This window comes from Microcebus murinus, chromosome 16 (genome assembly GCF_040939455.1).
Source record: "Microcebus murinus isolate Inina chromosome 16, M.murinus_Inina_mat1.0, whole genome shotgun sequence".
NCBI classification, from domain to species: domain Eukaryota; kingdom Metazoa; phylum Chordata; class Mammalia; order Primates; family Cheirogaleidae; genus Microcebus; species Microcebus murinus.
In genome coordinates, this window is record NC_134119.1 from 120,663 (window position 1) to 148,104 (window position 27,442).

General features: G+C 54.6%; 1 protein-coding gene across 3 annotated transcripts in view; it reads right to left on the minus strand.

Annotated features, from left to right (window-relative positions):
• MYT1 (myelin transcription factor 1) overlaps positions 1-24,981 on the minus strand; it is a 75,869-nt gene extending 50,888 nt beyond the window's left edge. The window contains exons 1-2 of one of the 3 annotated variants that reach the window (XM_012773048.3): positions 24,646-24,981; positions 2,875-2,975 (exon numbers count right to left, since the gene is read on the minus strand). The gene's annotated coding sequence lies outside the window, so the exon portion shown is untranslated. Of the gene's footprint in view, positions 1-2,874; positions 2,976-24,189; positions 24,619-24,645 lie in introns of those variants that run through there. The other 2 variants (XM_012773051.2, XM_012773049.3) reach the window with 2 other exon arrangements.
• Positions 24,982-27,442: the final 2,461 nt, after the last annotated feature.

Here is a 27,442-nt window from a genome sequence, read left to right on the forward strand (position 1 = left end):
CTTCCTCCTTTCTCTCTCACTCTCTGTCTCTATCTCTGTCTCTGTCTCTCTCTGTCTCTGTCTCTGTCTCTCTCTCCCTCTTTCATTCTTCTTTTGTGCTTTCTCCCAGGGCTTTCAGAGGTGAAGAGCTTCCCTTCTCCAGCCGGTACCATATCCCTGCCCCTCTGATGGCCCAGAGCCAGCCGCAGGGCAGAATCCAGACTGAAGCCTGGCCCCAGTAGGAGGTGTCATGGCCCTAGGGCACCAGCCCTGGTATCCCCAAGGTGTGTATGTCACTGCAGAGAGGCAAGGGGTGCTCGGGGAGAGGGAGCTCCTGAGGCTTGAGAGCCAGGTGGGGCAGGGAGGGTGAGTGGGCAGCACAGACCTGCAGGTGTGTGGGAGGAGGCACTGCACACTGGAGCTGGGAGCACCCTGGGGCGGTGGGCACCCCTCCTTCCCCCACCTCTCTCACTCTCCAGCTCATTTCCCTTATGATTCTCATCTCAATATGAAATGAGCTCATTTATTCACGGTTGTAAGGCCACTGACTCTCCTACAGAGAGGATGAGTGGATGAACAGGTGGATGAATGAATGAATGAATGAATGAATGAATGAATGAATAATGGGGATGGTTGCAAATGTCTGTGAAACTCCAGACCTAGGGTGGGTGCAGAGGTGTGGTCAGAGGGGCTGGCAAAACACCCTCGCAATCAACCTTCTCCTGGACTCCATAACTGTGCAGTCATCCACCAAATGTTATGCAATTTGGGGCCCAAATCTTTCCTTCTCGAGGTCAGGAAGGGGCTTAAGGAGCTACCATCAATGCCTGCACTTCCTCTAACATACCACCACCTACCTTTTTTCAGGCAGCCCCTTGTGGAAAGGGCTCTGAGCTGTCCACACGCCTAGTGCTGAACTCAGGCACACGCAGGCTGTCCGTGCCTCCTGCCCAGGATCTGCCTGCCCGGCTGCCCTCCTGTGCTGGCATCCTGGCCCACCCACCTCCTGTCTTTGGTCAGCCCCTGAGAGGCTGACTGTGATCTACTGTGGCTATGTGACGTTCCTGCACTGTGGCCACCACTCACCTCTGAGCTGCCACCTCCTCAGCCTCCTCGCTCAGAAGACATCACCTGCCAGCCCCAAAGTCCTCTGGGCAACCAGCCCTTCCATGTCCTCCCTCCTTCTCTAGCCCACTCTTCGTCTTAACTTCTCTACTCAGAGCAGTGACTCCAGCCCTACCTGCCCAAAATAGAGGGAATGCCTCTGGAGTGGAGCAGTGACGAGTCAGCTGGTGGTGCCAGGAGAGCCTGAGCAGGGGCCACAGGTCTGCTCCTGGCAGCTGCGTTTTGAACAGTCACACGTTGTCCGTGGCGGACCCCACACCCTCTGAGCTTGTCACACCTTGGCCACGAGGAAGACAGAGATTTTCCTACGCAACCCCAACGTGGCGCTGGACAATTGCAGACGCACTCACTCAGAGGCCCTGGCCCCAAAGCAGCAGTTCTCCTGGTCATGTGATCTCATGCCCATGCAGCTCTGTGCGAGTCCTCAGGGCTGACATAGGATTAGGCCGAAACTCAATGATCAAAATAAACAACATTTTAATTCAGTATTTTAAAACATCAACACTAATGCAAAAAGTCCATGATAAATAAAACACCAAAACTTTAAGAGACAGGGCCTTAGGCTCCAACTCCAGCCAACAGAACTCTGACCACCACAGTGTACATTCTCCACGCCAGATTCAAAAGAAAAATGTTAGGTTTTGAGAGTAAAATACAAGCTCCCACCTCAACTGGGTAGCCCTCCCTGCCTCCAGCCTGGGCCACCGCTGGCTTGGTGGCCATGCCCTGGTCACAGTTGGATCCTTGCTGGAGAACCGCTACAGGAAGTGGGAGGGAGCGGGGGTCGGAGTCTGGCCTGGGAAGGGCTGCTCCAAGCCCGTTGTGAGCCTGCACTCTGTCTCCGAGGCATACCTGGCCCGGAACCTGGCCCGGAACCTGGCCTCGCCCACAGCATATTGGTGGGAAGTTCTGCAGTACGTGATGGAGAACGGAGACTGTGAGTACATGTGGTGTCCCAGGGTGAGGGAGTGTCCCCCGGGAGGGCCTGCCCCCTCCACCGTGAGCTCTAGGCAGGTACAAGAAGAGCACGCACCATCTGCCTCCACTTGGGAAGACCAGAATGGAACAAGGCCAAGGCCAACAGACCTCATGAGCTCCTGCCAGCAAAGTCTGCTGTCAGACCCTGGAGGGACTCGCAGCCTGCCCAGGTAAAAGCACGGTAAAGAAAGAACAGGTTGCTGAGGCACAGTAAGGAGCCAGGTAGGATCACACCTCAAAGCAGAGAACTGACTGGAAAGTGAGACTCTGCAGTCACACTTTAGTTTGACTCTACTCAGTCATTTTTCTTCCTTTAATTTAATTAATTTATTTATTTATTTATGTTTTAGATGGGGTCTCACTCTGTTGCCTGGGCTGGAGTGCAGTAGTATCATCATAGCTCACTGCAGCCTGGAATTCCTAGGCTGAAGCATCCTCCTGCCTCAGCCTCCTGAGTAGCTGGGACTACAGGCATGCGCCACCATGCCCAGCTAATTTTTCTATTGTTTGTATAGATGGGGTCTCACTATGTTGCTCAGGCTGGTCTCGAACTCCTGGCCTCTAGTGATCCTCCCCCCTCGGCCTCCCAAGGTGCTGGGGATTATAGATGTGAGCCACTGTGCCCCACCTCTTCCTTTAATTTTAGAGTGACAAGATCATCAATGGCCCTGGTCCCCATTTATTCTTCGCCTAATCTGGATTTTGAAGATGATTAGACCAAAAGTCGCCTCCGTGCATCGCACCTGAGGACCAAGAAGAGGCTTCGCACACGCTGCCCTCTGGGCGCCTCACCTTGCCGTGTCTGCCCGGGAGGCGTCTCGAGGTCCTGCAGCTGCTGGCCTGGCCTCTGTGTGTCCACCTTTGGTTTAGCAGTTCACCCCGGAACTCATTTTCTGAGGATTTAGAAAGATACAGGGTCAGAAAAGGGAAGCCTGGGGAGAGCCAGCATGCTGGCTCCAGGGGAGAAATAAGAAACTGGGGCCACTTTCTCGGGGCCCTGATACAATCTCCCCTCTCTGGAACCCGCCAGAAAAAGGGACACAGTCATGGCCCCATGGTCTTCCAGGGAAAGAGGAAACCCCTCTCTGACTGGGGAACCTCCTCTGCACTATGGCCCTGCTCTGCCGCCGTCTCCGGACTCAGTGGGGCTGGTCCCCCCAACACAGCCCTTCCACCAAGGTCCAGGTGAGCCCCACTTTGAGAAAACTTGGCATCCAAATTCCAACTTTGAAAATGAGCTATCTAATGAGTAACTATTCACATCACAACTAGATCCTTCACTGACCCCAAAAGAATGAACAGCACAGATCCATTTGCAAAAAAGAAAAAAAAAAAAAAAGATTGCTTTGCACAACTTCTCTGGAGCCCTTTGACTGAGGACAGTGAGGTCCACTCGCGGTTCCCATCCGCTTTGCCTCCCACAGGAGCCCTGGGCCCCACGGGCACTCTTTGCCTCCTTCCAGCATCTTTTCTCGCCCTGTGTTGCTGCCTCTCTCCAGGGCAATGCCTCCAGTTAATATTTAATTCCCTACATAGATTCGCAAGTCTAAGCCAAGGCTGAATGCATCAGCTGGACATGACAAAGAAATGCATTGTGTACCTATTCCCTGCACGTCACTCTCTGTTTCCATGACAACCTGCTTTCTACAACTGCAGCGGCATTTCAAAGGAAGGTCATTAAGTAACCAACAATAAAAACAGGAAATGAATATTTCTGCATTCTGCTCTCGGTTTCTCCTTGGAAGTGAGTTTGGATTCTGCTGAAAGCGGGCCAGAAATACTGTTGTATCCATTGGGTTTTTTTCTCCCCATATTTTTGATGTGCTTCCCCAAATGCTATTTTTCTCAAGATTTCCACCACTCCTGGCCCCAGGCAGCCCTGTGGCTCTGGCCTCAACATCCCTCTTGTTATCTAGAAATGCCTCCATCCCTTTAAAGGGCCTTGGATTACCTTCCAGAGCACAGACACTGAGGACAGGAGATTTGGTAGTCAAGGAGACAGCATAATGCAAGGTCTTCAAAGGAATGGGTAGCCACTAGGATTTGGCACCTACTGTGTGCACCTACTATGAGCCTCCCCCTCATTGAGCTGAGACTCACCAGCCACAGCGATTGCTGTGATGACAGGGCTTTGACTGCAAGCCCTGGTGCCTTGACCAGTGAGGAGTGGGCAGTGGGATTTTCCCCACCACCCAAGATCTCTGGGCACCCTAGGTCCCATCTGCTACTGGCTGTCAGCACTGAGCCACAGTGAGGTCCTCTAAGCGGGGCCAAGCCTGTGCACCAGGTAACCAAACCCTCAAACCCAGGGCACAGATGTGGGGGTAGCACTTAAGAGACCCTAGGGCACTGAACTCACAAGGCAGATGCAGCCAATAGCTTGAGGGGTTTAAGGAAAGGAGGACCCAGCACAGGGAGGAGGAAAGGGAGGAAAAACATGTTGGAAAATCAGGAAGTGGACAAATAAGAGTTGTGCTAGGTATGGAGTGTGCTTCACACTTTTAAGCTAGAGGAGGAGGCCCCTCCCTGCATCTCCTCTGTGGTGACAACAGAAGCTGAGAGACAGCCGGGCACCCAAGTGCACAGGGCTCACTTTCTGAGCATCCATCCCAGGAGAGAAGATGCTACAGGAACCTACACACTGGAGTCTGCAACACTCAACAGAGTTTCTTGTTACAGTTACGCATGCAAATATGCAAAGTGACTGGGTCACGTCTTGGGGATAGCTGGAGGAAGGGACTCGAGGTCCATCGCCACGCAGTGCAGGGTGCTCCAGAGAAGCTGCCTGCTCTGGGCGCAGCTCCCTGTGTCCTTCTGCTCTAGGTCTCTGCTCCTCAGAGAAGGCAGGTGGGTGTGAACTACAAAAGTCTCTCTGCAAAGGGGCCTCCAGTCTTCTGTTTGATGGGATAAACACGAGGACTTCTCCACACCCACCCACCCCCGAGAGTCTGGAAACGAAGCCCTGTGGAATTCCCCACTGCTCACCCCCTCGCACCCCTGTCCTCATGTCAGCCCTCGGCTCAGCCGCCCTCAGCCCCACATCTGCTCAGGCAAAGCACTGGGATCATCTGCCCCCCAAAGAGCCACTCCTGCTCCCGCAGGCATCAAAGCCACCGAGTGTCTCGGGGCGAGAGAGCAGAACGGCACCTGGTGAAGGACTCAGTCCCACTCTCCTGGGATTAATCAAACAAATACCTGCAAGCTCAGAACCACATTCGCAAGGACTCAGCTTACCCAGGACATGATTCTGTTTCCCTTTTCCAGGGAATTTCTTGGCAGCAAACCACAGTCACTGCCAGTAGCCCAGCAGGGTGTGCCCGTTCTTCTCCTGTGGGCCTCTGGGTCCCCCACAGGGACCTGCATGTGGCCAGGCCCCACCCCCTAGACTTAGCATGCTCTGCCCCAGATGAGACTGTCCCAGATACAGCACGAGCCGCGCCCTTGGCAGCACATTAAGTCCCCACGCACCAAGAAACGTGAGGGTCCACAGGCTGAAGAACTCTGCATAGAAACGTAGGGGGTTCCACAGAGGCACCCCTTCCAAAAGACATGCTGCTCTGTGGACACCCCGCGGTGTGGCCAAGGGGCCCTGAGGCTCACACAGAGCACGGCCATCTAGACCCGATTGGCAAGTCACCTACCCTCGCTGAGATTTAAGTTCTGCATCCGAGGGACGTGGATGGAAAGAGCCTTCAGTGAATGCCTGAAGATGCCACTGCTGTTGTCATCGTCACCTTTCTTAACAAGAATCTGAAGTGCAGAGGTTTTCATCAAGGGGGGCCCTGTTTGGGGCTCTTACGTCTCTAATGAGTTAACGCGGATCCCCGCTCACTGATGCGAACAGGACACTGGCCGTCAGAGGCCGCCACATCCTGAGCAGCGTCTCAGATAACAAGCCACTTAGGAACAGAGGGGTGGTGCGGCCGTGCCCCTCTTCAGGGACCTGGCATCTGCACCTTGAGCTCTGCCCACAGCAGCCATACTCACTGCCGCAGGACGGCGGCGGGCAGCAAGACAGTGTAGCAAGCACGCCTGCTCGGCTGAGAAGGATGCTCGTGGGTCCGCGGGAAAGGGACTCGCCCTTCGCTGGACCAGACGCCAGCACAGGCCACACGCAGCCCGGTCTGTCCCATCCCAACGAAGCCCACTGCCTCCAGCCCAGCAGCCCTGCAAACCTGAGACCAGCCTGACTCAGGCCCTGGATATTAAATCTGCAGCGAAAGCAGCCAAAGACCTGGACCCGGAACCCAGGCTGGGCCAGTCTGGACGACGCTGCCAGCCTGCAAGGAGGCTGCCCTCTGCGGCCACTCGGCCTGCCCCTAACGCCCCAGCACCCTCAACCCACAGACAGCATCTACATCCTCCTCGCACTGGTGCTGCGGCCACCCCCACCGCACAGCCCCGGGAGGACCCCACAGGAGGCTGTGTCTGCTGTGACTCTTGCTGGGTCATTTGAGTCGGCCTGAGGCAACCTGCGCAGCAGCACAACCCCCCGCCCTGCCAGGAGTCCCCACCGTGGTCGGCTCTGGCTCTGCCCCGGCCCTGGCAGCCCAGCCCCTTCCACTGGGCAAAGCCTCCTCACCCCCAAAATAAGAACAAATAACAGGAAGGCTGAGCGAGAGGCCTAGTGTTGAGTGTGGAAAGTCAAACGGTCTTCATCCTGGTGACCACGGCCGTCACCACCCGCCCCAGCATGCAACGAGGAGAATGGCAGTCACTCGAGGGGGCCCTCACCCCGGCTGTCCCGTGCACCCCACACCCAGCACACGCTGAACCGAGCGTCTGGCAGCCCCTCAGCCCTCCTCTGTCCCCCACGGAGGGAAGTGAGGCCTTGCCTCCCGGCTGAGCCACCCCTGCATTTGGGTTTTGTGCACCTCCTCCCCACTGTCAACTGGAACGTCCAAGGGTGTCAACACTACCCTCATTCCTGTGAAATATTGAAGCACCCTTTCCAACCCTCAATAAGCTTGAGGCATCCCCGTTTGACAATCTGTCTAGACCCCACACCCTGCGGCTACCGCTGTCTCCATATCTTCACAGCCACGTTTCTTAGGGAGCCCAACTTGCCCGCTCTAGCCCTCACTGCCCCCACAGTCAGCCTCCACCACATCCCTCCGTCCAAGCAGCGGCCACGTCATGGCCGCAGGGTGCACAAGGGCCCATTGCTCTCCCGCAGCGACACTCACCCCCACCCTCTCCTCCGTCACCTGTGCAGGCCCTTCCAGCTCTACCTGGCCACCTGGCCACCAGACACCAGAAGCCCTCTCTCTCTGACTCCCCCCTGCCCACAACACCTGCTTCCTGTGTGACTTGGGCTCTTCTCTCCCCTGCTCAGCTGCCAGCTTCTCCAGCCAGAACCCGGGGTGGCCCAGGGCCCCAGATCCTGGCGATGTTATTTTCAGAATCTGACCACTTCTGACCTCTCCAGCTGTTCTGTTTTGTTTTGTTGCGAAATTTGACAAACTCAGCCTAAAATTCATACGGTAATTCAAGGAATATAGAATAGCCAAAACAATTTTGAAAAAGAACAAAGTTGGAAGACTCATACTTCTCCATTTCAAAACTTACTGCAAGGCTGCAGTAACCAAGACAAGGTGGCACTGAAGACAAGGACAGACAGACAGACAAACGGGATAGAATTGAGAGCCAGAAATAATCCCTTACACTTATGGTCCATTGATTTTTGACAATGGTGCTAAGACAATTTAATGGAAAAGAATAATCTTTTCAACAAATGTTCTGGGACAAGTGAATATCTGAATAAAATGAGTATGGACCCCTATCCCACAAAAATTAACCCAAAATGGATCACAGATCTAAATATAAGAACTAAAACTCTAAGAAAACACAGGAGTAAATCTTCCTGACTTTGGGTTAGGCAATGGTTTCTCAGATATGACATCAAAAGCACAAGCCATAAAAGAAAAAATTGATATATTGGACTTTATCAATGTTAAAACTTTTGTACTTAAAATAACACCATTAATAAGATGAAAAGACAACCCACAAAAAAAAAAAAAAAAGACAACCCACAGACTGGGAGAAAATTCTTGCAAATCATGTATCTGATAAAGAACTCTGACAACTCCATAACAACACAAATAGGCCAATTTGAAAATGGTCAAAGGATTTGAATAGAGTGGACGATTCTCCAAAGACAACATATAAATGGCCAATAAACATATGGAAAGCTGCTTAGCGTCTAGTAATTAGGGAAATGCAAATCAAAGGCGATAATCAGATACCACTGCACAGTCCCTAAAATGGCTATAACTTAAAAAAAAGAACAGACAACAACAAGTGTTGACGAGAGTATGGAGAAACTGGAACCCTCACACATCGCTGACGGGAACATAAAACCGCACAGTTGCTTTGGAAAACAGTCTGGCAGGCACCCAAATTGTTAAACACAGAGTTATCATATGACTCAGAAATTCTACTCCTAAACATCTACCCAAGAGAAATGAAAACATGTCTACATAAAGCGGTGTACACAATTATTTATAGCAGTTTTATCATACTAGCCAAAAAGTAGAAAAACCCAAATGTCCATTAACTGCTGAGTAGACGATGCAAAACACAACTGCAGAGTGTTTGGCAATGGGAAGGAGTAAAGTGCTCACACATGCGAAAGCCGTGAACATCAAACGCTTATGCTCCGTGAAAGAAGCAAAATGCAAAAGACCACGGGTCACACAATTCCACGTATATGAAATGTGCGGAAAAGGCAAATCCACCCGGACAGAAAGTGGGGTACAGTGGCTTAGGGCTGGAGGGCGGGGTGCAAATGGAGAGTGACTGTTAACGGCCACGGGGTTTATTTTGGGGTGATGAAGTGTTCTGAAATTAGATTGTGGTGACAGAGGTACAGCTCTATAAATATGCTAAAACCGTTTAACCGTATACTTCTGATAGGTGAACTCTATGATGGGTAAGTCATACTCCAATAAAGCTGTTTTTAAAAAGCGGCATGTGACGGGCGCGGTGGCTCACGCCTGTAATCCTAGCTCTCTGGGAGGCCGAGGCGGGCGGATTGCTCGAGGTCGGGAGTTCAAAACCAGCCTGAGCAAGAGCGAGACCCCGTCTCTACTATAAATAGAAAGAAACTAATTGGCCAACTAATATATATATAGAAAAAATTAGCCGGGCATGGTGGCGCATGCCTGTAGTCCCAGCTACTTGGGAGGCTGAGACAGAAGGATCGCTTGAGCCCAGGAGTCTGAGGTTGCTGTGAGCTAGGCTGACGCCACGGCACTCACTCTAGCCTAGGCAACAAAGTGAGACTCTGTATCAAAAAAAAAAAAAAAAAAAAAAAAGCGGCAGTGAGCCGCCTCTGAGGACTCTGTGCAGGGCAGGGGGCGCAGCGGGTCACCACTTCCAGGCACTCTGGCACAGAGCAGGGGTCCCAGCAGGTCGCCTTTGGCTCTCCAGGCTGGACCCTGTGAACCCATGTCCTGGTCCAGCCTGGCCCGTCATGACCACTGCCTCAACCCCAAGCTGGACCACCCTGGACTCCCCACCACCCCTTACTCCTGAAGGCCAGGGAGGGCTGGGCCCAGGGGTATAGCCGGAGAACAGGTGATGGCAGAGATGTGGGACAGGCCACCAAGGGCAGGTGAGGTCTCTCAGACCCACCGCACCCTCCCACTCCCCTGGGGCAGTAACTGCTGTCCATGGTCAACAGGGGCTTGGGAAGACAGCTGCTTCTGTGCAGCCAGAACGGCACAAACTCGTCTCCACGTCTGCTGGGGCCATGTCAGGTGTGTCAGCCGCTAATTGCATAGCTGAGCTAAGGCTTGCCACCGATCCAGCCCGATGACTGACCCAACCACACGGCGCCGGCCCTGCCTGTGCACAGGCACCGCTGGACCTGCCTCATCCCAGGACATAGCCGCACCTGCCGTGGGCCCCACTGCCCTGGTGAGGGAAGGCCTCCTTAGCTCTCATCACTCCTCATTCAGAGTGAAACGGAAAAGCTGGGCCCTGGAACTGAGCAGAAACTTATATCTTGCCATTTGAAAGGAAACAATATTTTCTTACTTTCCATCTCAATCCCTCATTTATCCCCTCCTTGCTGCTACTCAAGTTCAAAGCAAAGCCTCGCAAGGCAGGAAGAACAACTCTAGGATAAAAATGTAGGAGCAGTCTAAGGCCCTCACAAAACCGGCCACAGGTCGAGTGGACTATGGGGGAAACACAACGCAGAATTCCACTCTCTGGACCCAGAGAGCCTCTGGCGCCGGCGGCCTGAGTCCACGCTGTGCCCCAGATGTGGACGGCGAGGCCCTTGGAGGCAGCAGACTCACGCCCACGTCCTCGGCTCCCGGAGGGAGCAGCGGGAGAACCAGCTCCAGCGTCTCTCAACGTGCAGAGTGAGGTCCCCACTCCAGTCCAAGAGCCTCGGGGAGCTCAATGACAGCTGCTCCTGGGACTTCCCCTGACCGCACAGGTAACGGAATGAACATTCCAGTAGCTCCTCCATCCACAGCGTGGACAGGCTGGCACGGGTGCTAGGACAGACCCTCCATGAGAACTGGACAGAACGGCTGTGGCCTGGCCCAGGCGGTGACAGGGAATTGTTTGAGAAGGTCTGAGGCGTGCACCTGTCTTCCCCAACTTGGAAATAAACCATGCAACCAAAATGAAAAATCCAATACAAGAGTTGAGGGATAGAGCTGAAGAAACATACTAGAAAACCGAACGAAAAGACAAAGAGAAGGGAGACACGGAAGAAAAGCAGCATGAGCCCTGCCACCCAGGGAGGGCGCTCCAGAGAGCGGGAGCCACAGATCCAGGAGGGACAGTGTGAATTAAAAAATGAGAAAAAATTCCCACCACTAAAGGAAATTATGTTTTTAGATTAAAAGGCCCATTAGGTACCCAGCACTGTAAATGAAAAGAGACCCACATCCAGCCAATCCCAACACTAAAATTTTAAAACACCAGGAATAGAAAAAGGACCCTAAAACCTTCGGAAGAAGGGAAAGGTCACAAACAAAGCCTATAACCAGACCAGTGTCATGTTGCTTGGCAGCAGGGGAGGTGCAGACCGCAGAGAAAGGCCCTCGAAATTTTAAGGGCATTAATTTTCAACTTCAGGGTGTCCCCTTTATGCCCAGACAAAATATTAATCAAAGGAAGTAGCAGAATAAAAATATTTCCAGAAATGCGTGGTTTCAAAAACTGCCCAGAGGACAGCAAGCTGAGGTGCGGGGCGGCAGGGCAGGGGGTGTTATCTATGAGAAAAACAAAGATTTCTACGAGAATTAACGCTGGCACATACTACCTGGCCCAGCAGTGAAACATGGAAAATAAACAGAGACGATGTCCGACACTACAGGAAGCAAACCGGTGCTGCGAGTGTGAAGAGCAGGGCTCAGCTCTGACGCCACAGGGGGGCCGGGGAGGCTGAGGTGACCCCCAGCCCTGGGCGACCGCCACTGGGGCTCCCTGGAGCCCGCGCCAGGCAGGGGCGTGTTGGCCGCCCAGGGCGGGCAAGCAGGGGCGCTGAGGGGCCAGCGAGGGGCCGGAGCTCCGTGGGGCGACAAGGGTGCTGCTGCAGGGAAGGGGACAGAGAAAGTAAACACGTGGCGGATGACGGAACCCCGTTTCTCACGGTCGGAAGTTATGGCCACGGGGAGCCCAGAATGGACCCCGGCGGGAGCCGGAGTGTCCGTGCGAACTCGTGCTTTTCAATAGTCGCCAACAGACGGAGAAATGACAACAGCAGACCTAGGTGTGTGTGCCCGTGTGCACCGCGTCTGCGTGTGCGTGCCACACACGTGTGCCTTCCAGCCCTGTCCACTGGGGGGCGCTCGGCGCCCAGCCCCGTGCTGACCACTGTCCCAAGGAGAGGGACCCGGCTCCAAGCCCGGGCGGCGAAGGCAGGAGGGAGGCACCAGGTGTGGCCAGGGAAGTGGGGAGGCCAGTGCTGGGCTTCCGCTGGCCAGTCCGGGAGCGTCTGAGCACCAGGACTAAGCTCAGGACACCCTGGAAGAAACAAGAAACCACGAGTCTGCAGAGATGTCCATGAAAACATACAAACTGACAGTTTGATGAGGAAGGACATATCTCCACGGTTTCAAAATACCTGCCCCCTGGCCGGGCGCGGTGGCTCACGCCTGTAATCCTAGCACTCTGGGAGGCCGAGGCGGGCGGATTACTCAAGGTCAGGAGTTCAAAACCAGCCTGAGCGAGACCCCGTCTCTACCATAAAAATAGAAAGAAATTAATTGGCCAACTAATATATATAATATAAAAATCAGCCGGGCATGGTGGCTCGTGCCTGTAGTCCCAGCTACTCGGGAGGCTGAGGCAGGAGGATCGCTTGAGCCCAGGAGTTTGAGGTTGCTGTGAGCTAGGCTGATGCCACGGCACTCACTCTAGCCTAGGCAAGAAAGCGAGACTCTGTCTCAAAAAAAAAAAAAAAAAAAAATACCTGCCCCCATACTTGTCAGGTGGAAAGGGAGATGAGCTGGGCAGCTGGGTGCTGGGTGCCCCATCTCATCCCGTGCGCAAGTCCACGCCATCGGGTAAGGGGCGGACCGGCTTCCGGGGCAGGGAGGGAGCGACACCCTTACTTGGGTGTTCTGAGCGACCCACGTCCCATCCCAAGCAGCCTCGGACAGACCCGACTGAAGGGCTGCTCTTCACAAGCCTCAAGGTCACGAGAGGCAGGCAGGCAGAAGACCGCCCCAGGCGGACAAAGACCAGAGACACAAAGACTAAGCACAGCACACACCGCTGAGCCCCTCCTGTGAAGGGCTGGGGGACCCGGCCGCCCCAGGCGGACAAAGACCAGAGACACAAAGACTAAGCACAGCACACACCGCTGAGCCCCTCCTGTGAAGGGCTGGGGGACCCGGCTGCGCAGGGAGGAGGGTCCGCGGCAGAGGGTCCTCTCTGTCGGAAACACCGCCCAGGCGTCCCGGGTGACGGCATCACATCCGCACCGCGCTTTCAGATGGTTCAGGAAAATCAGTTCTGTCCTGGACTTGAAATGTGTCTGTGGGTTTGAGATTGTCTTTTTTAAAAATTTAAAAATAATAAGGATAGGGGTGTGATGTGAGCAAGCAGAGGTCAGTGGAGGCCTCTGTAGGGAGGAGGTTGGATCCAGGACCAGGGGGCTCCCCACGCCGGCCCCAGCTGCACCCAGGGTTTCTGTCTGGGGTGACGGGCTCTGCCCTGAGGCCTCCTGGCCAGGCACCCGGGAGAGTGTGACAACTGCGAACATCTCCTCGAGGAAGGTGGAGCCTGTGCCCTAGAAACCGAGTCCCCTGGGGCTGCAGGGAAGGTGGCACAGGGCTGTCCCCGCCCTCACAGGACCCCCCCCCCCCCCCCGTTTGACACTTGCCCCAGCCTGGCCCTGCAGAAGGTCTGGAACAGCCCCAAGAGCTCCAGGAGGTGGGAGCCCTCTCACCCCACCCCACACCCTGGAAGAGCACAGTTGTGGTGGGGGGTTCTGCTCCTGAATTTGGGGGCATCGAGAAGGCAGCATTGTCATCCTTCCCATTGGAAGAGCTTTTGGCAGGAAACACGAATAGGGCTGAGGGGAAAATGAGGGCAAGTTTTGGTCTTTTTTTTTTTTAAGCTGGAATCCAGAGAGAAGTAAAATGAAGACTTGCTGAGTGGCGCAAAGACCAGCTTTTGCTGAGTTTAGGTGAAAATGAGAGAAGGGAGAGGTGGGGGCAGGGGGAGTTGGCAATTCTATAGCTTTGCACATTTCTCTCATTATTTTGCTTCTAAATCAGCCTTGCTGGTACTTTCTCTATTCAATAAAAGCCAAATGCAAGCCATGTCCCTTAATCTCTCCAACAGCAGCTCACTGCTGAGAAAATAATACAGATGTAACTTCCAGCATCATACACTTTCTTTTCCATTTATATGCAAATAGTGACCTTTCACCCAGGCTGTCTCAAAGAAGTGTTTCCTTAAAAATGCAAATAGCATGTTGCAGGCAGTTACTGTGGCTGAGTCTTTCTTATATTATTATCATTATTTCTTTTAACCTTACCAACGCTGTAAAAACAACAGCTAAACTGCGTGCAGTAATAATGACTTTCCGCCAGGCAGCCTGTCATCCGAGGCTGCCAACAGGGAGGAGGGCGCCCAGCCCAGCAGGCAGAGTGTCCCAGGAGGGACACAGATAATGTCACACTGCCTCTACCCCAGGGTCCCTGAGAGAGCAGCCCGGCCGTGTGACCAAGCCTCATGCCCAGGCCAGGCGCCCAGAACCAGGCTGCACGGAGCAATCGCTCAGCACACGCTGCCCCCACCCTCCCAGACACAGACAGGATTCCCCGAGATGAAAACATCCTCAGCCCCAAGTGCAGTCCAGCACTGTGGCCCTCGTCCCGGCCTCCATCCAGCCAGCATGATCTCGGCCCTCATCCCGACCTCCATCCATCCTGCATGACCGGGCCTCGTCCCGACCTCCATCCAGCCAGCATGACCGGGCCTCGTCCCGACCTCCATCCAGCCGGCATGACCGGCCCTCATCCCATCCCGACCTCCATCCAGCCGGCATGACCCGCCCTCGTCCTGACCTCCATCCAGCCGGCATGACCGACCCTCGTCCATCCGGCATGACCAGCCCTCGTCCCATCCTGACATCCATCCAGCCGGCATGACCGGCCCTCGTCCCGACCTCCATCCAGCCGGCATGACCGGCCCTCGTCCATCCGGCATGACCAGCCCTCGTCCCATCCCGACCTCCATCCAGCCGGCACGGCCACAGGTGCTCTTAGGGCTCGGGGGTGGCACGCTCACCCCACCCCCAGGGCAGGGAGCCAGGAGTGGTTGCTCCAGAAACAGGCAGCTCCCAGGAGCCCACCAGGGCCGCAGAAAAGATGCCTTGGGTGGGAAAAGGACGCACCACAGCGCACACAGACGGGAAGGAGGGGCCCTCCCGCACCCCGGCCTACCCCGCTGACCAGTCCAGGCCACAGGCCAGGGAAAAGCCCAGGGAGGCCCAGTCACACTCACCCAGCTGCCACCTTCGGTGTCTGTGGCTGCTGCCCCCAGGGCTGGCCTAGCTGGGCCACCACCACAGGCCCCTTTTCAGACCAGGCAAAACTGGACTCACCTGTATGAATCCCGGGGCATGGCCAGGGTGGGGACACAGAGAAAACAAAGGCAATGGGAAGGGGCTGGGACGGGAATTAAGAGGGCGTGGTTCCAGAGCGGTCCTCCTGTGGGTGTTCGGGAGCTACTCAGAGGACCAGTTGGCCTCCAGGGCCGTGAGGGGCCCACTCGGGAACTCTGCCCCAGTCTTGGTCCCAGAGACTCCGCTCTTGGTCAGAACCGTGCAGCTGTCCAGCACAGGGAGAGGAGAAATGGCCAGCGCCTTCTTCCGTAAAGCCACTCTTTAGCCAGGTGCAGTGGCTCTCGCCTGTAATCCCAGCACATTGGGAGGCTAAGGTAGGAGGATCGCCCGAGACCAGGAGTTTGAGACCAGCCTGGTAAACATAATGAGACCTCATCTCTACAAAAATTTTATGAAGTAGCTGGGCATGGTGGTGGCACCTGTAGTCACAGCTACTCCAGAGGCTGAGGCAGGAGGTTGGCTCGAGCCCAGGAATTCCAGGCTGCAGCGAGCTGTGATGGTGCCACTGCACTCCAGCCTGGAGACAAATGGAGGCCCTATCTCTAAAAACTTTTTAAAAGCAAAAAACATACTTTATTGAGGTCCCTGAAGATAACCCAACCAGAAAGCGCTACCTCAACATTCCCATGAGGGTCTGTCCACACCCTGGCTCATCTCCAGTCCAGAAAGGAGTGGGCTCAGGGCACTGGGCTGTGAGGCAAGGAGACCCTGGGCTCAGAGTCCCCAGGGATGAAGGTTGGACAGCAGCCCCCACTTCCTTCTCCTGCCCCAGTCTCTCCAGCTGCAGGACCCCACCCACACCCGTCTGGGTGCAGAAGAGGGAGCCCAGGCAGCTGCTCCCGGGTGGGTTTAACTGCAGCCCCAGCTCCAGGGCTCAGCATGGCCCCTTCTGCTTTTCAGGTTAGAAAAACGGGGTGTACATGCTGATTTCCCAACATGGACGGACAGTGCTCAGCACACAGAACACAAACACTCCACACACACCAGGGGTGGCCTGGCCTAACGACTGGGGCTGGCATAAGGAGAACCCCCAGGCCAGCAGGCCACGCCCTGCACCCCACCACACACAAGCTCCCAGCGCTCCAGGGAGAAGAGTGGACTCTAACTCTCCTAACAAAGCTAGTCTGGGTTCCTCTGGATGCCAGAGGTGCAGGTTGTCAGGCGAGTGTGAAAGTTCAGACACTGGGGGTGGAGGGAACCCGTCACCGGCCACAGGTTCTAACTCGGAAGCTGCTCCTGTGATTTACCAGGCCAGCAACAGCCTCAAGGGGCACCCACAGGGGAGAGGGGCCGGGCCCGGAGCCTGGTGGGATCCTCTCACAAGCTCCAGGCAGCCCACCGAGGGGTCAGCAAGCTCAATGAGATGCAAGTCACACAACAAATCACTCTTCTTTTCCCACCCAGCTGATGCATCTGGCCAGTGGACGTCTGACTGTATAGGAGGCACCCCTGGACGAGAGAAGGCAGCCTGCTCACCGCTCCTAACAATCGGGGAACTTGCTCGTCTCTGTGTGTTGTGGGGGAACAGCCCACAGCTGACGCACTCCAATGCCTCAGCGAGATCCTGCACAGTGACCACGGCTGCGCTTCGCTGGGGCAGGGCTGGGCATCGCCTTGGAAATAAAATAACCTTGCCAAAGCAAACCAGGCCATTAAAAATTGACGACAAGAGGTACTCCTTTAGTGCTGATTTGTAGTCCAGCTTTTTATCTGGGTGCACTTGGTCTCAAATCACCAAAAGGCAGGGCTTAACCTCACAAAGGAGCAGAGAGTGAAGGGAAAACTCATCAGTTAAGCATGTAAGTAGTTTTTCTTCCCACTCCCAGTTTCCTTCCTATCTTGGAGCCAAAATACAGACCTTTCCCCGACTACGATCATCCCAGGGGAGTCCACTCGCTGGGTGGCAGGGAGCCCCCAGGCCAGCCTTGGGCCCTTCTCCTCGGGCCAGGCAGCCCCGAGCGGGCTGTCCCAGGCTCCCCTGGCGGCTTGCGGGACACAGCTGCCCGAGGGCGGTGGGCCGGTGAGAGCAAGGGCGAGCAGAGAGGCTATGCGGGGGTGGGGGACCCGTACTAACTCCCAAAAGAGAAGCAAAAACCCACCTGCAGGAGGGGAGGCAATCAGGGCTCTTGGGGACAACTGGTTGGGGATGGGGACGGGACTGGACAGCAGGCTGGGGACAGACCCAGGTGTCTCCCAGGCCGTGGGGAGGTGATGAGGTAGTGAAGGCCGCCCATGTGTGGGGCAAACCCCACGGCTGTCTGGGACGCTGGGCAAGAAGGCTGGGTTGGGCGGGTGGGGCTGCGAGAGGGAGGCTCTTCCAGGATCATTTCGAACCCCAGCTATGCCACTCACCTGGGGAGCCAACCAGCCTCCCAGCTCAGCATCCAGCACGGAACATGCTGATGGGGATTGAGCCAGTTAGCACAGCACCAAGCACAGTGGTTAAAATAACAGCGTCAGATGTGCCTATCTGCCCCTCACAACCTAAGTCATATTTTTGGTCCCGTTCACAGGTGAGGGCCCAGTTTCAATGAAAACAATGTAAAATATGGCAAGCCTTCCCAATTTCCAGTCCCTGTTTTTCCCTAAACAAAACCTGGGTAAAGGTGGGATGTATGAGAAACAACACAATTTCACGTGTTGACCGATGGCTAACAAACCAACTGTCCGGTTAGCAGTTTGGTGACAAAGCAGGTCATTTTGAGCCACCCAGGTCCAGGTCCCCAGGAAAACAGATGCTCTGGGAGGCCCAGAGCCCAGAGGGTCCGTGTCTCCATGCTCTGAGTCTAGCAAAGAAGAGGCAGCACCTTCGGTTAGAAACCGCTCGGGCTGCCCACAGAGAACAACTGCTGAACTAACCCTGTAAGTATAAAGGCCCAACTGCTTTGACAGTTTGACTCAGCAAGACGCACGTAGAAATCAGGGGTGGGGTGGGGCAGCCTCCCAGCTGCTGTGGGTCTCTGAGCCAGGGAGACTGGGAGGGCCCTGGGCCCAGGTGAGAGGGTGCAGGCTCCGCCCCACGCTGGGGCCCTTCTTCTTGCATGGCCTCTCCGATGCATGGACTGCAGACAGCGAAATGGGGAAAAGGGAGAGGACCCAGATGGCTGTGGCCAGCCCTCAGACCAGTGTTGGACGCAGCGGAGGTGTGAAGCCAGGCGTGAGAGCAAGGTGGGCCGGCAAGCTGATCTGTCAGCAGCTCCGGCCAGATGGTGCCTGTACTCTCCCTCCACAACGTCCAGATCCAGAGCGCTCATTCCTGCTTTGCCAGCCACCCTGGCCCGCGAAGACTGCGGTGCCCACTTGCTGATGTGCACGCCAGTCCTCCCAGGGCTGTCCCAGACACTGTCCAGCACAGGCCGTGCCCAGGCCACAGCTCCAAATGACCCCAAGGCACAGTGCACTTGTCCAAATGACCCCAAGGCACAGTGCACTTGTCCAAGTGACCCCAAGGCACAGTGCACTTGTCCAAGTGACCCCAAGGCACAGTGCACTTGTCCAAGTGACCCCAAGGCACAGTAGACTTGTCTAAATGACCCCAAGGCACAGTGGACTTTTCCAAATGACCTCAAGGCACAGTGCACTTGTCCAAGTGACCCCAAGGCACAGTGCACTTGTCCAAGTGACCCCAAGGCACAGTGCACTTGTCCAAGTGACCCCAAGGCACAGTGCACTTGTCCAAATGACCTCAAGGCACAGTGGACTTATACAAGTGACCCCAAGGCACAGTGCAATTGTCCAAATGACCCCAAGCACAGTGAATTTATCCAAATGACCCCAAGGCACAGTGCACTTGTCCAAGTGACCCCAAGGCACAGTGCACTTGTCCAAGTGGCCCCAAGGCACAGTGCACTTGTCCAAGTGGCCCCAAGGCACAGTGCACTTGTCCAAGTGGCCCCAAGGCACAGTGCACTTGTCTAAATGACCTCAAGGCACAGTGCACTTGTCCAAGTGACCCCAAGGCACAGTGCACTTGTCCAAGTGGCCCCAAGGCACAGTGCACTTGTCCAAATGACCTCAAGGCACAGTGCACTTGTCCAAGTGACCCCAAGGCACAGTGCACTTGTCCAAATGACCTCAAGGCACAGTGCACTTGTCCAAGTGGCCCCAAGGCACAGTGCACTTGTCCAAGTGGCCCCAAGGCACAGTGCACTTGTCCAAGTGGCCCCAAGGCACAGTGCACTTGTCCAAGTGACCCCAAGGCACAGTGGACTTTTCCAAGTGACCCCAAGGCACAGTGCACTTGTCCAAGTGACCCCAAGGCGCAGTGCACTTGTCCAAGTGACCCCAAGGCACAGTGCACTTGTCCAAGTGACCCCAAGGCACAGTGGACTTTTCCAAGTGACCTCAAGGCACAGTGCACTTGTCCAAGTGACCCCAAGGCGCAGTGCACTTGTCCAAGTGACCCCAAGGCACAGTGCACTTGTCCAAGTGGCCCCAAGGCACAGTGCACTTGTCCAAATGACCTCAAGGCACAGTGGACTTGTACAAGTGACCCCAAGGCACAGTGCAATTGTCCAAATGACCCCAAGGCACAGTGAATTTATCCATATGACCCCAAGGCACAGTGGATTTGTCCAAGTGACCCCAAGGCACAGTGGACTTGTCCAAGTGATCCCAAGGCACAGTGGACTTGTCTAAATGACCCCAAGGCACAGTGCACTTGTCCAAATGACCCCAAGGCACAGTGGATTTGTCCAAATGACCCCAAGGCACAGTGCAATTGTCCAAATGACCCCAAGGCACAGTGGACCACAGCTCCAAATGACTCCAAGGCACAGTGCACTTGTCCAAGTGACCCCAAGGCACAGTGCACTTGTCCAAGTGACCCCAAGGCACAGTGGACCACAGCTCCAAATGACTCCAAGGCACAGTGCACTTGTCCAAATGACCCCAAGGCACAGTGGATTTGTCCAAATGACCCCAAGGCACAGTGCAATTGTCCAAATGACCCCAAGGCATAGTGGACCACAGCTCCAAATGACTCCAAGGCACAGTGCCCTTGTCCAAGTGACCCCAAGGCACAGTGCACTTGTCCAAGTGACCCCAAGGCACAGTGCACTTGTCCAAGTGACCCCAAGGCACAGTGCACTTGTCCAAGTGACCCCAAGGCACAGTGCACTTGTCCAAGTGACCCCAAGGCACAGTGCACTTGTCCAAGTGACCCCAAGGCACAGTGCACTTGTCCAAGTGACCCCAAGGCACAGTGCACTTGTCCAAGTGACCCCAAGACACAGTGCACTTGTCCAAATGACCCCAAGGCACAGTGCACTTGTCCAAATGACCCCAAGGCACAGTGCACTTGTCCAAATGACCCCAAGCAGCCCCAGGGCAAACCTGTATCCTGCAGCTGCCTGAGCACAGAGTCACCATGGACACCCATGACCGCCTACGACCTCTGCCCTCTCCAAGGGCCGGACTGATGCTGGCAGATTAAAACGTCCTGTGAGTAACTTTCATTTCTCTGATTATAACAACATTTTATTTCAATTCATTTTATTACTTTTAGAGAGAGGGTCTCACTCTGACACCCAGGCTAGAGTGCAGCAGTGTGATCGATCACAGCCACCTCACAGTCCTGGGCGCAAGTGATCTCCCAACCTCAACCTCCCAAGTAGCTGGGGCTACAGGTGTGAGCCACCACACTTGGCTAATTTTTTCCACTTTTTGTAGTGACAGGGTCTCAATATGTCACCCAGGCTGGCCTTGAACTCCTGGCCTCAAGAGATCCTCCCTGTAGAAGTTACTACGAGGAGACTTAAAAAAATAAAAATAAAAATAAATTTTTAAAAAAAGAGATCCTCCGGCCTTGGCCTCCCAGAGTGCTGGAATTATAGGCAGACGCCACTATGCCCAGCCAATATTGCATTTTTAAGTGCAAATTTGAAAATGAAAAAGAGATGCTCTAACCTGGGCAACACAGTGAGACTCTGTCTCAAAAAAAAGAAAAGTAAAAAGGTAATAAAAAAGGGATGAAGCAATGGGAAAAACTCATCTTCTCACAAAAAAAAAAAAAAGAAGAAAAAGCACACATGCTCCTAATGGCACCAGCTGGGGGAGAGGCCCAAACTCGCTCTGCGTTGGCTCCGGTAACATCTCAGACCACGCTTTCCCCTTGCAAGCATGTATTAATCTATTCTCTCTGAAGCAGGCTCAGTGGAAGCCTGAGATCAAAACATATTAATTCTGGTGGAAGTGCCTCTCACTCATTTCTGTTTGGAGTTTTTTAAAGGGACATTTGGGGAAATTCAACCACCTATGAAAGACAGCTAATGGAGGCGCGTGCCCCACCCTACGCAAACGCTTGCCAGGCAGTGGCCAGCCCCCGGCGGGTGCCCTGGAGAAGGGACAGGCCCCGGGGGGTCAGGGGACCGAGCCTGCTGCTCGCCCTTCTGGGAAACGTGACATCACTTCAGCCTGACTAACCCAGTGACGCTGGCTCCCGGAGACCATCTTCCTGTAAACACACCATAGAATTCCTGCTAAGATCACATTCGTAGACAACTAACTTCTGTGTATTCACAAGTGAGTTCACAGGACAGGGTAGAGGGAGGGTCCAGGATGCGGAGGATGGAGGGGCTGGTGGAGGCGAGAGAAGGGACCCCCAGCCCAGGCACCCTGCTGGGGTCTCCTGCCCAGGTTTCTGCAAGAAGAAAGCCAGCAGAGAGGGGTCTCTGGGTCGACTCTTCCAGGATTGGGGTGGGCAGAGGACTCTCTTTCCGAGGTGCCTGAGTGACCTGCAGGTCTGGCCGGCATCCAGTGCCCGGCCTGCCCGTGGATCACGTGACCACCCGCAGCCCCACCAGCCTCACAGCCCCCTCTCAGGTGGAGCTGCTGGGCCAGCCCCTGCCCTCCACCTGCACCCCAAGCCCAGTGCTGACCAAAGTGCTCAGGCTGCTCCTGGCCCCACCTCCCCACCAAGCCAGGCAGAGGGCGGCGACTCCATTCCCTGCTGCTCTTTTCCAGGGGAGACCTCTGGCACCAAGCCCATCCAGGGGAGCTCGGCCCCCACGGCCTCCACGCAGCTTCCAGAGGCCGCAGGTGCCTCTGTGGCACTTATCGGTCTGCTGGACCTCTCCCGCTCTCTGCCCAGGGCTGGGCCCTGCAAACCAGCATCCCCAAAGGTCCAGACCTCACCAGGTGGGCAGCACCAGGAAGGTGCCGTCTCCCAGACGCAGGGCAGTGGGAGCCTTCTCTGCCCCTCACCAGAAACAGTGCCACCCAGGCCACCTCTGCACGTGTGGTGGCCCCAGGCCAGAGGGGGAGGGACGGGCTCCAGGCAGCATCTGGGAGAGTGCCACCACGGCCAGGGGACAGGTCAAGGCCCAGCCACCCTCGAGGCTGCCTCCAGAGTGAGCATGGCGGAAGCGAGCTGCCTCAGTGTGGCCCACCCAGCACAGCCTCCGGTCGCTCGACCTGGCGTCTCCGGACAGCACCAGGACTTTCAAGTAGGGGCTGCTTTAGCCCCCAGGACAGAGCAACTTCGCAGCCCCAAAGGGCAGAAGGGTCACCCAAGAGTGGGTTCTCCCCACTCGGGCACCAGGGGCATTCGGGGCTACGAGTGACCACTACCTTTGCTGGAATCTTCCACGAGGGGCCAGAGCATTGGCTCCAAGCATTGGGGTTGCCTCCAGATCTGTGGGCAATGCCTGAGGGTCACACACAGGCCCCTTGAGCTGCACTTTAGACAAAAGCAGCCCCCCTGCCCCAAGTGAGCTCCTAGACCCACGTGGGGAGGCTGTGGTCTGAGGGGTCAGAGCCCAGGAGGTGCCAGGATGGAAAGATCCTCATGCCCAACTCCCAGTGACTCCTGCTCAGCCTCCTGGGCCAGCAAGCACCCGTGTGAGGTCTGGCACTGCCCCGGTGCCCAGGCGGTAGGGGGGACCCAGTAGGAGCTTCAGTCTCCATAGGACAGAAGAGTTCGTAGAGCTGCCTCTCTCTCCTTGGAAGCACACTGCCCTCTGAGCCCTGACCCACTCCTCTGCGCCAGGAACAGCCACCCAGGGGGACAGTGCACCTGGCTGGCCACTGCAAGACTCCAGTCCCTGGGCTGCCTCTCTTTTGTTTACCATCAATTAACCGGCCATATGGAAGGAGGTGACAATCACAGCCAAGCCCAGTGGCAGGGGGGAGGCTCTTGTGCAGGGAACTCGGGCCAGTCCTGGGTGAGGACACAGCAGCCCCTCCCCAGGCCAGAGTGAGGTCAGGGCAGACTCCGCGGGCACCTCCGAGGAGACAGAGCCGGAGTGCACCCCTAGCACCACACCGGGCCCCCCGTGTCTGTCCCAACACCCTCTGTTCGTGTGAACCCTTTTGTTCATGCAGCCACTAGCCTCAGAGACGTCCTCAGGTTTCCCTGTGATTTTTTTTAAGCCACCAGGACAAAATTCCCCACCTTCCTCTCCCAAAAGGATAATTATAATCATCACTGTGATTATCATCTTTATAGTCACACGGTCCGTGCCCCAAGACCAAATCCACATGCAGCCACCAACCCCCGCCCCTGCCCCAGATGTTGGGTTATTACACACCCAACTTTACCAGCCAATGATGTCAAAGGTGATGCTGAGACAAGAAAAGCTCTTGGTGACTCAGAAAGAGCAAGCGGTGAGGACCCTCCACACCAAAACACAAAAGCCACTGGGTGCTTGTTTATTTTCCCGGTTTATAAAGAACAAAGTGAATTCAATGGGCAGAACCAAAGTCCACAGCCCCAGAACCACGGGTGACGGCATTAAGGTGTTCAAAGCTCAAACTGGCTTCTTAGCCAACACTGATTTTTAGCTTTGAATATGCAAATCCAGTGACACTAACACCACAAACGGCCACACTCCACAACCCCACGACCCCACGACCACGCCAGGCGAAAGGAGCAGGGGAGGAGGCTGACACTCAGCTCTGCACATCTGCCCCGGAGACACACGCACCCTAGACACCCACCCGCAAGCTGAGAAAAACATGACACGCAAAGACAAAACGCTCACGTGAGCATCTCCACTTGGTACCTTGCGCACGGGTCACACGCGAGACACCCCAGACTCTGAGACCCCGTTTCAGAGACGGCTTCTGCTTCGGGGACCAGCCGCCTCCCCCGGCACGGAGCCACCGGGTCCCACGGCTGCCGACATGTCTGCTGTTCCTCTCCCAGAAATGTGCACAAAGTTTCTCGCTGCGGAGCGCCCTCCCTCCCGTGCCTCCTCTCAGACGCACAACATGTCCCCGGATCTCAGAGCGGGCGAGTGGCAGAGGAGCAGGAGGAGCAGCGCACAGCAGACGGGAGGAGAAGAAAGCCTCAGTCCTCCAGGGCAGCTTTAAAAGCCACCCCAGACCTGCTCTGCCCGTAAAGAAAGCCTTCGCCTTAGAGATCAACTCTGCCCGCACGCCCTCTCCCCGCTGTCCAGGGGGAAAGCCAGGCACTGGGTATCTGCCTTTGTCAGCGAAAGAACATAGCATTGACTTACCTTTCCCCACAGCTATTGTCTGTCCTCTTTCAAGATGACATCACGGAAAGCAATCATGAAATTTACATGGGGGGTGCCGGGTGGACTTGGGGGAGGAGAGGGCAGGCAGCTGCCTCCCTCGCAGCGGTCACATGTGGGGAAGCCTGTGTGCGGATTTCAATTAAATATCTTCTCCCCTTAGTGTGCGAACTCCTAAGCCAGCTAACGGCGACGTCTCATTTACTTAATGACGGCTCTCATTAGCGGTGGCACGGGCTGGCGCAGGAGGCTCCTTTGTAAATACGCTACCCATGAACCCTTGGGGCGCCAATATATCTGTTTACTCTCTGAGGTGAAATAAATTTACAGTATAGCATCAGAAAGATGGGTCTGGGGAGTCAGGGGTGAGAGGTGCCCAGGCTGGCAGAGCCCCGTGCCCTGCTCTGAGCCTCAGCCAACAGAAGGTGCCCACACTTGCCCACACTGATCCATAATCTATGTACAGCATGTTGAGGGTTTTTTTTCAGTGCGAGACACACAAAAGGGCAGAGAGCATTACAGCTGCCTGCTCACCCCCCTCTGCTTCCTGTGCCAGTGGTTCAGTCCAATAATTCCTAATAGCAGCGACCGGAATGACAGATGCCCTGGGTTAGCATGGCTGCAGCGAAAGTACTTTACAATATTTATTGGTGGTTAGGAATATGACCTACCGTCGTAAAGAACAGGCTGCAGAATTTATTACTCAAGTGAGCCAGGAATATCACATATTGGCTCATCTGCATATTCAAGTACCAGTGACTTAAATGGATGTGTGTGTGTGTTTTTAACTGCATCAAAGGTACCTATGGCTACAGACCAAAAAATAAAGTCATGTGCACAAAGAATAGATCAGGAAAATACATTTTTCTGTTGTCACACTTCCCTTTTTGTCTTAATTTTTAAAACAACAGAACCATCCCAAAGAGAACTCGGGGACCCGGAGGCACAGACGTCCCAATCCCTAACAGCACACGTTTGTCCCAACCGGAGGGAAGCACGTTGCTCAAGTTTTCTGCTCCTTCTTCTCCCAACTCTTTTCTAAACTGCCTGAAACAAGCTATCCAATGAAAACCGAGAAGAGAAAAGCCCACAACACACACACAATGGAAGTGCCCGCCCCTCTGTGCGCCCTGGCCCTGTGCTTTCTCATCTGCCAGTTTGTGACTTTTTTCCACATTCAGGGATAAAGATAGGAATTTCCTCAATGGACTACACAAGAGCCAGGGGGCTCTTGTTTGCTATCCAAATTCCCTTCTTGTTCTGATAAATCTAGTCTCTTGTCATATCAGGATGTTAGAAACTATACTGTGAGACACAAGTATGAAAACTGAATTTCAGATACCTGCAAAGACCATCACAGGCCAGCTGGAGAACTAGTAAAACTCATGTCTCGGAAGTTCAGTGCAGAGACTTCAACAGACACTAAATGTCATGTCTTGGTAAATTATGTAGGAAAAAATGCCCTCACCTTAATTCGCACTAGAGGACTCAAGCCACCAAAGGTATGAATGAGACAGAACTAAAACATTTAGCTTTCTCTAAGAGAGCATGTTTTGAAAATATTAGATTATTTCAACATGCAGTTCATGCTCTACACATTACATATAAACCTATAAGCTTCATCCCAACAGCAAGTATGTTAGATTTTTATGCATACACATTATTCTCAACAAATAAAACACAAAATGCATGCAGGGCATTCATTTAGATTGAGCAAAACGAAATGAATGCAAGCCTGCACTGGTCAAACTGAGGATGAAATATTAATTAGCCAAATGAGAACAGTTTGAGGCTCCTACAATGACTGCCTACCGGTTTTTTATTCTTTCATAAACTCATATCCATTAGCATAAAAGGACACATTCAGCTGAGAGCACTCCTGAAAAGCCATTTCTATCTCCTCTGGACACGCTGTGAGTGCTGGGATATTTTACATCCCAAACCTCCGGCATTCAGAAATTCTATTAAACTCTTATCGGCAGGCTGCAGGCTCAGGGCAGCCTTGCGGGCCATTGTTCAGCATGGAGATAGAATCAGAGGGAGGGCCGGTGCTGAATCAGCCGTATTCCCCAACAACACCCAGTGTTTCCTGACAGCTATTTAATTCAGACATGTGCTAGCTGAGAACGTAAGAAACAACAGCAAAATGGGGGTGACGACAGGGAGAAATCAGTATGTGCAACAGAAGGACCTCATGAGGCACGATAGTTTCTTCAGGCAATAGAAATTATATTTGCACGAACTTCAGTTCTCAGCATTTCACCTTCCCCTCTGGACAACCACATGCTCCCTGAGGTGTGTAGCTCTGGGAATGGGGGCCCCAGACCCTACCTGGGGCTGCTGGGGGAGGGGCATCCAGAAAGTGCTTGAAACTTGGAATCAGCTCTGGCTGGCAGAGCCCAGAGCCCTGGGGGCTCCCACTGGGAGATTGTAAAGCCGCACGAGCAGTTTCAGAAGACGGGTTTGGGTGAGTAAAGGTTCCAAATCTTTAGCTGACACCATCAAGAGAACAAAGAGGGAGTCACGGGAAAAGAGCAGGGCAGAGGAGTTTGCCCGCCAGTATCTCAGGTTTGCCGCTTCCCTCCAGCCCCAGGAAGGAGCCTGAGCGGTGGGTGGACCGAGGTCTGATCAGCACTTTGGACAGCGCTCTCTCCATACGCTCCGGCCTTTGTTCTGGGCGCTCGGAAGACTCAGGGGTTTGCGCCAGCATCCAGCAGGCGATAAACTCCAGGCTGAGAGGGGCAATTCCAAACCCAGGGCTCCCAACCCCAGCGGATCC